This window comes from Manis pentadactyla, chromosome X, assembly GCF_030020395.1.
Source record: "Manis pentadactyla isolate mManPen7 chromosome X, mManPen7.hap1, whole genome shotgun sequence".
NCBI classification, from domain to species: Eukaryota; Metazoa; Chordata; class Mammalia; order Pholidota; family Manidae; genus Manis; species Manis pentadactyla.
Window position 1 is genome coordinate 43,799,873 of NC_080038.1, and position 11,451 is coordinate 43,811,323.

General features: G+C 36.8%; 1 non-coding gene across 1 annotated transcript; it reads right to left on the reverse strand.

Annotated features, from left to right (window-relative positions):
- Positions 1–1,197: 1,197 nt before the first annotated feature.
- LOC118928194 (U6 spliceosomal RNA) lies at positions 1,198–1,304 on the reverse strand. Its single transcript, XR_005031141.2, has one exon. It is a non-coding gene; the product is annotated as a U6 spliceosomal RNA (small nuclear RNA).
- Positions 1,305–11,451: the final 10,147 nt, after the last annotated feature.

Sequence of the window (11,451 nt, forward strand, 5' to 3'; positions counted from 1 at the left end):
GCCCAAATCTGACCAAGACAGTGCATTAAAAAAAAATTTCTAGGCCACCCTTGGTTGTAAGCATAAATGAAAATGCCTAGATAAAATCTAACTGATTTCTTCCCTAATGTACACTTTTAAAAAGCATGAACAACTAGGGTTTATCCCATATTTCAAGACAGTTTTAATTAGAGAATCCATTAATGTAATTCATCACATTAATAGATAAAAGTAGAAAAACCACATGATCATCTTAGTTATAGAAAGAGCAACTGATAAAATTAAAAATCTATTCATAATTTAAAAACAAACAACAAAACACAAGAGATATTGAGGTGAAAACAAGTATTTACCCCAAACTTACATTAAACCTAGTGCCATTATTATCCAACATTATATTGAGGTTCTAACAAATACAGTAAGATAATATAAAACAGGAATAAAGATTGAGAGAGAAGATAAAAATATAATTCACAGATGATATGGCTATCTATGTAAATGCCTACGACAATCTTTAAACAATGAGAATAGGAGAATTCAACAAGATTGCTAGATACAAGAGTTTCATACCAATGTCAATAGAGTTCCTAAACAGTAGCAATTGGCAGTTACAAATTTTAAAGAATTTTAATTTTAAAGAAGGATCTCATCTGCAATACAATAAAAACTATAAAGTATCTAGGAATACATCTAAAACCAGTACTTTACTAAAATTATATATATATATATGATCCCATTTAAAACTCATTTCTATTTAAGTATTAATACTTTCATCTCCATTCAATCAAAATTTTGAGTACCTACTGTTGTCAGAGATGTAGTGATGAATGAGAGAAAGTTCCAGCCTTTGTGAAACTTATATTCTAGTGGGAGGAAGTGATAATAAAGAAAATGAGTAAAATATATAGTCTTTTAAAAAGTGTTTGAAGAAAAATAAGTCAGGTTAAAGGAATGCATAACAAAGGAGGTGATATTTTAGGAGTGGTAGAAGGGAAGGAGAAGACATATGAACAGATTTCCAAATTAAGTGGAGAGTTTGCCAAGGGGATATCTGACAGGGGGTAGCGGCATTGGAAGGGAGAGCTTTTCAGGCAGAGAGAGCAGCAGGTGCAAAGGCCCAGAGAGGGGAAGAATATGGCAGGTTTAAAACAGCAACACAAAGTGTGTCTAGAGGACAGTTACGCAGGGAAGAGATCATAAGGTCTTTCTTTTTTTTTTTTAAATATGGAACACTTCACGAATTTGCATGTCATCGTTGCTCAGGGGCCATGTTAATCTTCTCTGTATCGTTCCAATTTTAGTATATGTGCTGCCGAAGTGAGCACCATAAGGTCTTTCTTGTATGCTATAATAAGGAATATGAATTTTTGTGTAAGATGAGGAAACCACTGGAGGGCTTTGAACACAGGAGTAGAATACTACAATTTGTATTCTAAAAGCATCACTTTGACTCCTATGTTGTGAACTGAATATAGAGTGGCAAGTGTAGAATCAGGGAGACTGTTTAGGAAAATATTACAGTAATCCAGGTGAGAGATCAAGGTGTTTAGGAACAGAGGGGTAGTAGTGGAAATGATGAGAAGTGGTACAATTCTGGGTATATTTTGAAGAGAAAGCCAAAAGGAATTGCTAATAGATTGAACTTGGGGTGTCAGGAAATAAAGGCAAACCAAAGAGAATTGGTGGTAAAAATAGGGTTAAAGTTATGGCCAAGGTATTTTGGCTTCAGTCACTGGAAGGATAACTTTCCATCAACTGAGATGGGGCATGCTGGCAGTAGAGCAACTTTTAAAGGAGAAATCAGGGGTTCAGTGTTGCACATATTAAATCTGAAACATTTATTAGATATAGAAGTCAAGATGTCACGAAGGCAGATACATGATCTGAAATTCAGGGGAGATACTAGGTCTAGAGTGATATGTTTGGAAGTCATCAGCATATTAATGGTAATTAAAACCATCAGAGTAGATAAACTCACCTGGGGAATGAATACAGAAAAGAAAACAGGAATAAGAGCCCTTGAGTAAAGTACCATCTTAACCATTTTGTCCTTGTGTAGTTAGATTTTTGGATCTAACTGGTAGACTATGTCCTAATCATAGTCACTTGCCTCCATCTTGTTGTTAACAGTAACTCCTAATCCTCTCCTATATCCCGGGAACTGAACATGGCTGGAGAAAAACACAAAATAACACTGTCATTTTAAATTCAATACAATGAATATGAAGAGGGCACTTATTGTTGCCAGGAAATTAAATAATTTTATCCTAGTCCATTTACTCTCCTGGTTTCCTAGACAACTATTTCAAACCTGTAACACCTTGACATCCATCCTCACTCTCAGCTCATGACCTTACTTCTGAGTCACTGAGAAAAAAGAGGCGATCAGAATACAAAGCCCACAAATTTCTACCACTGCATCTACTCACCTTCCTAACTCTATTGTATGCTCTATCCTTTCTCCTTTGGCTTTGGATGAACTGTCTTACTCCTAGCTAAGGCCAGTCTCTCCCCTTGATCACTAGATATCATCCTCTTTTGGTAATTTCCTCTCTTGCCCCTTAAGTGTAATTTTTTTTTCCTGCTACAGGTTCATTCCCATTAGCTTCAACCATGCTATTATTGCTCCCACTAAAAAATTTTAAGACTTCTTTTGAGACACCTTCCCTTGTTCCCTACTCATGCCATTTCTCTCTGCTCCTCTTTACCGCAAACTCCTCACTAGAATTACCTATACTAAATGTCTACAATTCCTCTTTTCCTGTTCTTTGAATTTTTTTAAAAAATTGAAATAATTATAGATTTACAGGGAATTGTAAAAATACTACAGAGAGATCCATTCTCAACTTCACCCAGGTTCCTCCAATAGTTACATTTTACAAACTGTAGTATAATCCAGGATATCGACATTGGTACAAAATGTGTGAACAGTTTTGTGCCATTTTATCATATGTGTGGATTGGGTAACCTCTGCCACAATCAATATACGGAACTGTTACATCACCGCAAAAATTTGCCTTGTATTACTTTTTAGTTACACCCACTCCCCTCCCTCCACCATCTCTAACCCCTGGAAACCACTAATGTGCCCTCTATCTCTATAATTTTCTCATTTCAAAAAATGTCGAGTAAATGGAATCCTGTAATATGTGACTTTTGAAGATTGCCTTTTTACACCCACCATAATGTCCTTGAGATCCAGTTAAGTTAGTGCATGCATTTGTTGTTCCTCCTCCACTGCTTTTTTCCTCCCTTTCCCTGTGTTTTACCCACATGTGAAACAAATACTAACTGAATTAAAGGAGGAAATAGAATGCAATTCATTCGTTTTGGGAGACTTCAACACATCACTCTCCCCAAAGGATAGATTCACAAAACAGAAAATAAATAAGGACACAGAGGCATTGAACAGCACACTACAACAGATGGACCTAATAGACATCTATAGAACTCTACATCCAAAAGCAACAGGATAGACATTTTTCTCAAGTGCATATGGAATATTCTCCAGAATAGACCACATACTAGGCCACAAAAAGAACCTCAATGAATTCAAAAGATTGAAATCCTACCAACCAACTTTTCAGACCACAAAGGTTTAAAACTAGAAATAAATTGTAAAAAGAAAGCAAAAAGGCTCACTAACACATGGAGGCTTAACAACATGCTCCTAAATAATCAATTGATCAACGACCTAATTAAAATAGAGATCAAGCAATATATAGAAACAAATGACAACAACAACACAAAGCCCCAACTTCTGTGGGACGCAGCGAAAGCAGTTTTAAGAGGAAAGAATATATCAATCCAGGCATATTTAAAGAAGGAAGAACAATCCCAAATGAATAGTCTAACGTCACAATTATCAAAATTGGAAAAAGAAGAACAAATGAGGCCTAAAGTCAGCAGAAGGAGGAACATAATAAAGATCAGAGAAGAAATGAATAAAACTGAGAAGAATAAAACAATAGAAAAAATCAATGAAACCAAGAGCTAGTTCTTTGAGAAAATAAACAAAATAGATAAGCCTCTAGCCAGACTTATTAAGAGAAAAAGAGAATCAACACACATCAACACAATCAGAAACGCGAAAGGAAAAATCACAATGGACCCCACAGAATACAAAGAATTATTAGGGACTACTATGAAAACCTATATGCTAACATGCTGGAAAACCTAGATGAAATGGGCAACTTCTTAGAAAAATACAACCTTCCAAGACTGACCAAGGAAGAAACAGAAAATCTAAACAGACCAATTACCAGCAACGAAATTGAATCAGTAATAAAAAAACTACCCAAGAACAAAATCTCCTGGCCAGATGGATTTACCTCGGAATTTTATCATACAGAGAAAACATAATACCTATTCCCCTTAAAATTTTCCAAAAATGGAAGAGGAGGGAATACTCCCAAACTCATTCTATGAAGCCAACATTACCCTAATACCAAAACCAGGCAAAGACCCCAAGAAAAAAGAAAACTACAGATCAATATCCCTGATGAACATAGATGCCAATGGACTCAACAAAATATTAGCAAACCGAATTCAAAAATACATCAAAAGGATCATACACCATGACCAAGTGGGATTCATCCCAGGGATGCAAGGATGGTACAACATTTGAAAATTCATCAACATCATCCACCACATCAACAAAAAGGACAAAAACCACATGATCATCTCCATAGATGCGGAAAAAGCATTCAACAAAATTCAACATCCATTCATGATAAAAACTCTCAACACAATGGGTATAGAGGGCAAGTACCTTAACATAATAAAGGCCATATATGATAAAAACATAGTCAACATCATACTGAACAGCGAGAAGCTGAAAGCTTTTCCTCTCAGATCGGGAACAAGACAGGGACGTTCACTCTCCCCACTGTTATTCAACAAGGTACTGGAGGTCCTAGCCACGGGAATTAGACAAAACAAAGAAATACAAGGAATCCAGATTGGTAAAGAAGAAGTCAAACTGTCACTATTTGTAGATGATATGATATTGTACATAAAAACCCTAAAGACTCCACACCAAAACTACTAGAACTAATATCGGAATTCAGCAAAGTTGCAGGATACAAAATTAACACACAGAAATCTGTGGCTTTCCTATACACTAACAATGAACTAATGGAAAGAGAAATCAGGAAAACAATTCCATTCACAATAGCATCAAAAAGAATAAAGTACCTAGGAATAAACCTAACCAAGGAAGTGAAAGATCTATACCTTGAAAACTGCAAGACACTCTTAAGAGAAATTAAAGGGGACACTAACAAATGGAAACTCATCTCATGCTCCTGGCTAGGAAGAATTAATATCGTCAAAATGCCCTATCAAATTACCAACAGCATTTTTCAATGATCTGGAACAAATGGTTCAAAAATTCATATGGAAACACCAAAGACCCCAAATAGCCAAAGCAATCCTGAGAAGGAAGAATAAATTGGGGGTATCTTGCTCCGCAACTTCAAGCTCTACTACAAAGCCACAGTAATCAAGACAATTTGGTACTGGCACAAGAACAGAGCCACAGACCAGTGGAACAAAATGGAGACTCCAAACATTAACCCAAACATATATGGTCAATTAATATTCAATAAAGGAACCATGGACATACAATGGGGGAAATGACAGTCTCTTCAACAGATGGTGCTGGCAAAACTGGACAGCTACATGTAAGGGAATGAAACTGGATCACTGTCGAACCCCATACACAAACGTAAATTCAAAATGGATCAAAACTTGAATGTAAGTCATGAAACCATAAAACTCATAGAAAAAAACATAAGCAAAAATCTCTTAGACATAAACATGAGCAACTTCTTCATGAACATATCTCCCTGGGCACTGGAAACAAAAGCAAAAATGAACAAGTGGCACTGAATCAAGCTGAATAGCTTCTGTACAGCAAAGTACACCATCAATAGAACAAAAAGGTATCGTATAGTATGGGAGAAAATATTCATCAATGACAGATGAGATAAAGGGTTGACATCCAAAATATATAAAGAGCTCACACACCTCAACAAACAAAAAGCAAATAATCCTATTAAAAAATGGGCAGAGGAGCTGAATAGACAGTTCTCCAAAGAAGAAATTCAGATGGCCAATAGGCACATGAAAAGATGCTCCATATCGCTAATCATCAGAGAAATGCAAATCAAAACCACAATGAGATATCACCTCACCAAAGTAAGTATCGCCACCATCCAAAAGACAAACAGCAACAAATGTTGGTGAGGTTGCAGACAAAGGGGAACCCTCCTAACACTGCTGGTGGAAATGTAAATTAGTTCAACCATTGTGAAAAGAAGTATGGAGGTTCCTCAAAAAGCTCAAAGTAGACATACCATTTGACCCAGGAATTCCACTTCTAGGAATTTACCCTAAGAATGCAGCAGTCCAGTTTAAAAAGGACAGATGCACCCCTATGTTTATTGCAGCACTATTTACAATAGCCAAGAAATGGAAGCAACCTATGTGTCCATCAGTAGATGAATGAATATAGAAGATGTGGTATATATACACAATGTAATATTATTCAGCCATAAGAAGAAGACAAATCCTACCATTTGCAACAACATGGATGGAGCTAGAGGGTATTATGCTCAGTGAAATAAGCCAGGCGGAGAAAGACAAGTACCAAATGATTTCACTCATATGTGGAGTATAAGAACAAAGAAAAACCGAGGGAACAAAACAGCAGCACAATCACAGAACCCAAGAATGGACTAACATTTAACAAAGGGAAAGGGACTGAGGAGGATGGGTGGGAAGGGAGGGATAATGGCAGGGAGAAAGAAAGGGGGCATTATGATTAGCGTGTGTAATGTGGGGGGGGGCACAGGGAGGGCTGTGCAACACAGAGAAGATGATTAGGGATTCTGCAGCATCTTACTATGCTGATGGACAGTGACTTCAATGGGGTTGGTGGGTGGGACTTTGTGAAGGGGGGAGCCTAGTAAACATAATGTTCTTCATGTAATTGTAGAATAACGATAGAACAAAAAACTGCTAACCTATTTTCCGGAGTAGCTATACCATTTTACATTCCCACCAGAAATGTTTGACACCCAGTTTCTCCACATTCTTGTCAGCATTTAGTATTATCAGTTTTTTTTGGTTTTGGCAGTTGTAATGGGTGTGTAGTCATGTCATCATACTCTTAATTTGCATTTTTCTAAATGCTGGTGATGTTGTGCATACCTTCTGTATGTCATCTACAGTGAAATGCTTCTTGTCTTATGTTTATTTTTTAATTCGATTGTTTATTTTCTTTTACTATTCAATTTTGGGTGCTCTTTATATATTCTTTTAGCACTTGAAAAATGTGTCACTTACTTCCCATCCCCATGGTTTCTGGTGAGGAATCTGCCTTCATTCAAACATTTCCCTGCTCCCACCCCCACCCACCAAATAAGGTGTCATCTCTTACTTGGTTGGTGCATTCAAGATATTTTCTCTGTCTTTAGCTTTCAAAAGTTTGATTATGATGTAGGTTGGCATGGATTTCTTTGGCTTTATTCTGTTTATTCAGCTATTGAAGCTGTAGGTTTATGTCTTTCCCAAAATTTTGGAAAATGTTAGTCATTATATTTTTCAGTTCTAAAGTTTCTGTTTGGTTCTTCTTTATATCATCTATTTCTTTGCTGGGACTTTCTATTTTTTCATTCATTTCAAACCTGTTCAGAACTGCTCTTTGAAGCATTTTTATGGTGAACACATTAAAATCCTTGTAATGTAATTCCAATATCTGTGTCACATAGGTCTTCATGCCTGTCGATTGATTCTTATCTCAGTTGAGATTTTCCTGTTTCTCATTCTGACAAGTGACTTTCATTTGTGTGCTGGACTTTTTGTATGTTATGTGATGAGCCTCTGGATCTTATTCAAATCTTCTGTTTTAGTTGAACCTCCTCTGATACCATATCAGGAAGGGGCACCACCTTGTTACTGAATTTAGAGGTAGAAGACCATGTTCCCTATCTTGTCTTCACTGCGGGGCAGGAGACACCTCATTACCATTGGGAAGTGAAAATTCAACTTCCCATGAGCCTACCACTGATAGCAGCACTCAAGCACTGTGTTATTCCTGAGGTGCAAAGGTCCCTAGTGGGTTTTCCTTCTTCTCTTCAGCTTTCAAAATCTTCTTAGATTTATTTTATGTATAATATCCAGGGTTGTTACTTAGAGGGAGGAATAGCGATAAGTGTATTTACTTCATCTTGTGAACTGGAAGATCCTCCTTTTTCATTTTCTCTTAAGCCTATTCTTATCAAGTTTCCATTGTCCGTGGGTCTACCAAAACTGATCTTGTCAAAGTCACCAGTGACCTCCACATTGCCAAATCCAATGTTGTTCTCACTTTACTTGACCCATCAATTACATTAAACTCAGTTGATCTTTCTTCTTTTTTTGTATTGAATTTTATTAAATTACTTTTTACATTAGTTTTATATGGTCACATGATCATCTCTTTATTTTTCTGCTAATGGAATGGTTTACATGATTTACTTTTTTGGGTCATTTTCATTGATTCAGTGAATATTCATCAATTGCCTGACTTGTGCTAGGCATTGTTTTATTTTGTTTTTATTTAAAAAATGTTTAATATTGAGGTACATACAATAAAATCCACAGATCTTAGTGTACAGCTTGATGGATTTTGACATGTACTCATGTAACCATTGCTCAGATCAAGATATCAAACAATCTCACTAATTTTTTCCCCCCTTCACCTATTTCACTCATCACTCACACCCCCTCCCCTATGGCAACCACCTTCTTCTTAAAACACTTCCTTCACTTGTTTTTGGGACACCACATTGCTCTGGATTTTCTCATATTTCTTAGTTTCCTTTTCAGTTCTTTCTTGGCTTCTTGATTTCTTAATATGAGAGTGCTCCAGGGCTCAATCTTGTCCTCTTCTCTTCTCTACTTTTGCCTTTGGTAATCTCATCTGATCTCATGGCTTTAAATGCCATCTGTTACCCTCAGATTTCTATCTACAGTTCAAACCTCTCCCCTAAACTACAACTTGTACATCATCCAGCTGCCTGTTTAATATCTCCACTTGGATATCTAATACATATTTCAAACTTTGAGATATAAAATCTGAATTTCTGATCTCCACCCTCCTCAAACCTGCTTGTCCTTCACTTTTTCCAATTGTTCAGGTCACAAACCTTGAGATCATTCTTGACTTTGCTCTTTCTTTAACACCTCCAATCTATCAGCAAATCCTGTGCTACACTGAAAATAAGTGCACAATCTGACCACTTCTGATCACCCCCATTGCTGTCGCCTTGGTTCAGGCTACAATTACCTCTTGTCTGGACTGCTGAAATAGCCTCCTAACTTATCTATACTTATACCTATTGTTAGATTGTCCTTCCTACTTAATACAGTAATCAGAGCAATCCTTTTAAGAGATAAGTCAATCATATCATCCCTTTCTGAGACCCGCCCATGGCTCTCAAGACATGACTCAAAAAAGAGCAGAGGTCAACGTCCTTATCCTCTGTCTGAAATGCTCTTTCTTTAGGTACCAGCATGGCCTATCCTCTCACTTTCTTCAAGTGCTTCTCAAGTGTTACCTTTTCAAGTGTCTCCTTCTCTCCAAGCCTTCTCTGACTCCTCTATTTTAAATTGTAACCCTCTAGATATCTCTATATGCCTTTGCAGGTTATTTTTTTTTCATAGCACTTACCTCCTACATATACCATATAATATTCTTACTTATCTTGCTCACTATCTGTCTTCACTATCCACTCTCCACAAAAAGTGTAAGCTCAATGAGAGTGTGGACTTTTGTCTTTTCATTCACTGCTGCATTTCCTGTACCTGAAACAGGGTATGTATGATATGTTGTAAATACCCAGTGTATAAGTAAATGAATATATCCCCTAACTCAGGGTGTAGTGTTCCAGTAGTATTGACATTGGCCATTTAAATTTTCATAGGCTGGAGTCTTAAAGTTTTATTTTAAATTTGCATTGTTTTAAATTCCATTATATCTTAGAGTCAACTTATCTGTTCTTGTACCTATTGTTAGATTCTGGTTGCTAGGATAATGGACCAAAAGTAACAAAAAAATAGAATGTATTTTTGTTACATTTTATCTGGTTTAATAAATCGCCATTCGGTATATTCTAAAAGGTATTTAAAATGACCTCCGAAATACGTAAAAGTGAGACAATCAAGCCAAGGGAAAATACAGATAGGAAAAATAAAATGGAGCTAAAGGTGAGGTTAACAAAAAACACAATCTGTAAAGTCCTGTTCATTTGCTAGGGGTGGACCAAGCATTTGGTTCCAAGCTCTCTAGAAGCCACTGCAAAAAAAGACAAGGAGCGCATGATTCATTGATGCCCTTCCTTCAGAGCAATGTTCTCTTCTGAGAGCCATTGTTCTTTCCTCCACCAGTAGATGGCGAGCATCCCATGTGATTAGATTATAAGGAAGCCCATCAATGCTGGCTTCTAAACTGCGCCTAATATTAATTATGGCAACCATTCTTTCTGAATTACATATCTGGCTAGTTACAGTCTCCATTTAGTTCTTAGTGGAGCTTTGCGGAGGAGTTGTTACTATCTCCTCTTTAGAGATAAGGAGACAAGCTCAGAAGTTATCTCTTGCTCAAGCCTGGATTCCAAACTATCTCTCTGATTTCAGAGTCTCTGCTTTTTCTATTACACCACACTGTCAAACTGCTGTCCCCTGGAAAGCCTAAGACAGTCTCTCTTTTTTCTAATTGGTGAAACTCTTGGGAGGCTCTCTTTGACTGAAGGGCTTTCTTAGTGCTATGGCCACAAAATGCAGGAGGAATCAGGGATTAATATGGGTTCTGACACTAAGTAGCTGTTTCAGAAAAAGCAAACCACTTAATCTGCATGCCTCAATTTCCCCATATGTCGAATGGGAGTGATAAAATCTGCTCCATTTAACTCAGAAGTGGTGTCAGGATAGAAGGGTGAAAAATATGTGAATATGCTCTGCAAAGTAGAAAACGCAGTAGGAATGATGTACTAAACCCAGCATTTATCAAAAGCCTACTATGAGCTGAGCACTGTAGTAATGCTACCACATTTGAGTAAGGCAATCCTGCTCAAAATGTGGTCCACGAACCAGTGCTAGTCCACAGATTGTTTCTTGCTGGTCCATGACAAGAACTGATGACAGATGGTACCTGCATTTATCATGGTGAGCGTTTTGTAAGGTATATAATTGTTGAATCACTATGTTGTACACCTGAAACTAATGTAATATTGTATACCAACTGTACTTCAATAAAAAAGCAATTAAGAGTATGTGTTTTGAAACCTTAGCAATTTGACAGGGCAATTTTATGGCTATTGTACATAATCATAAAAGAATTGGGCTTGTATTTTGTATGTTTGCTTTATTTCATTTTTCTAGAAATTTATTTTTATTGTGTTTCATAAAAGTGTTGATACACAATGG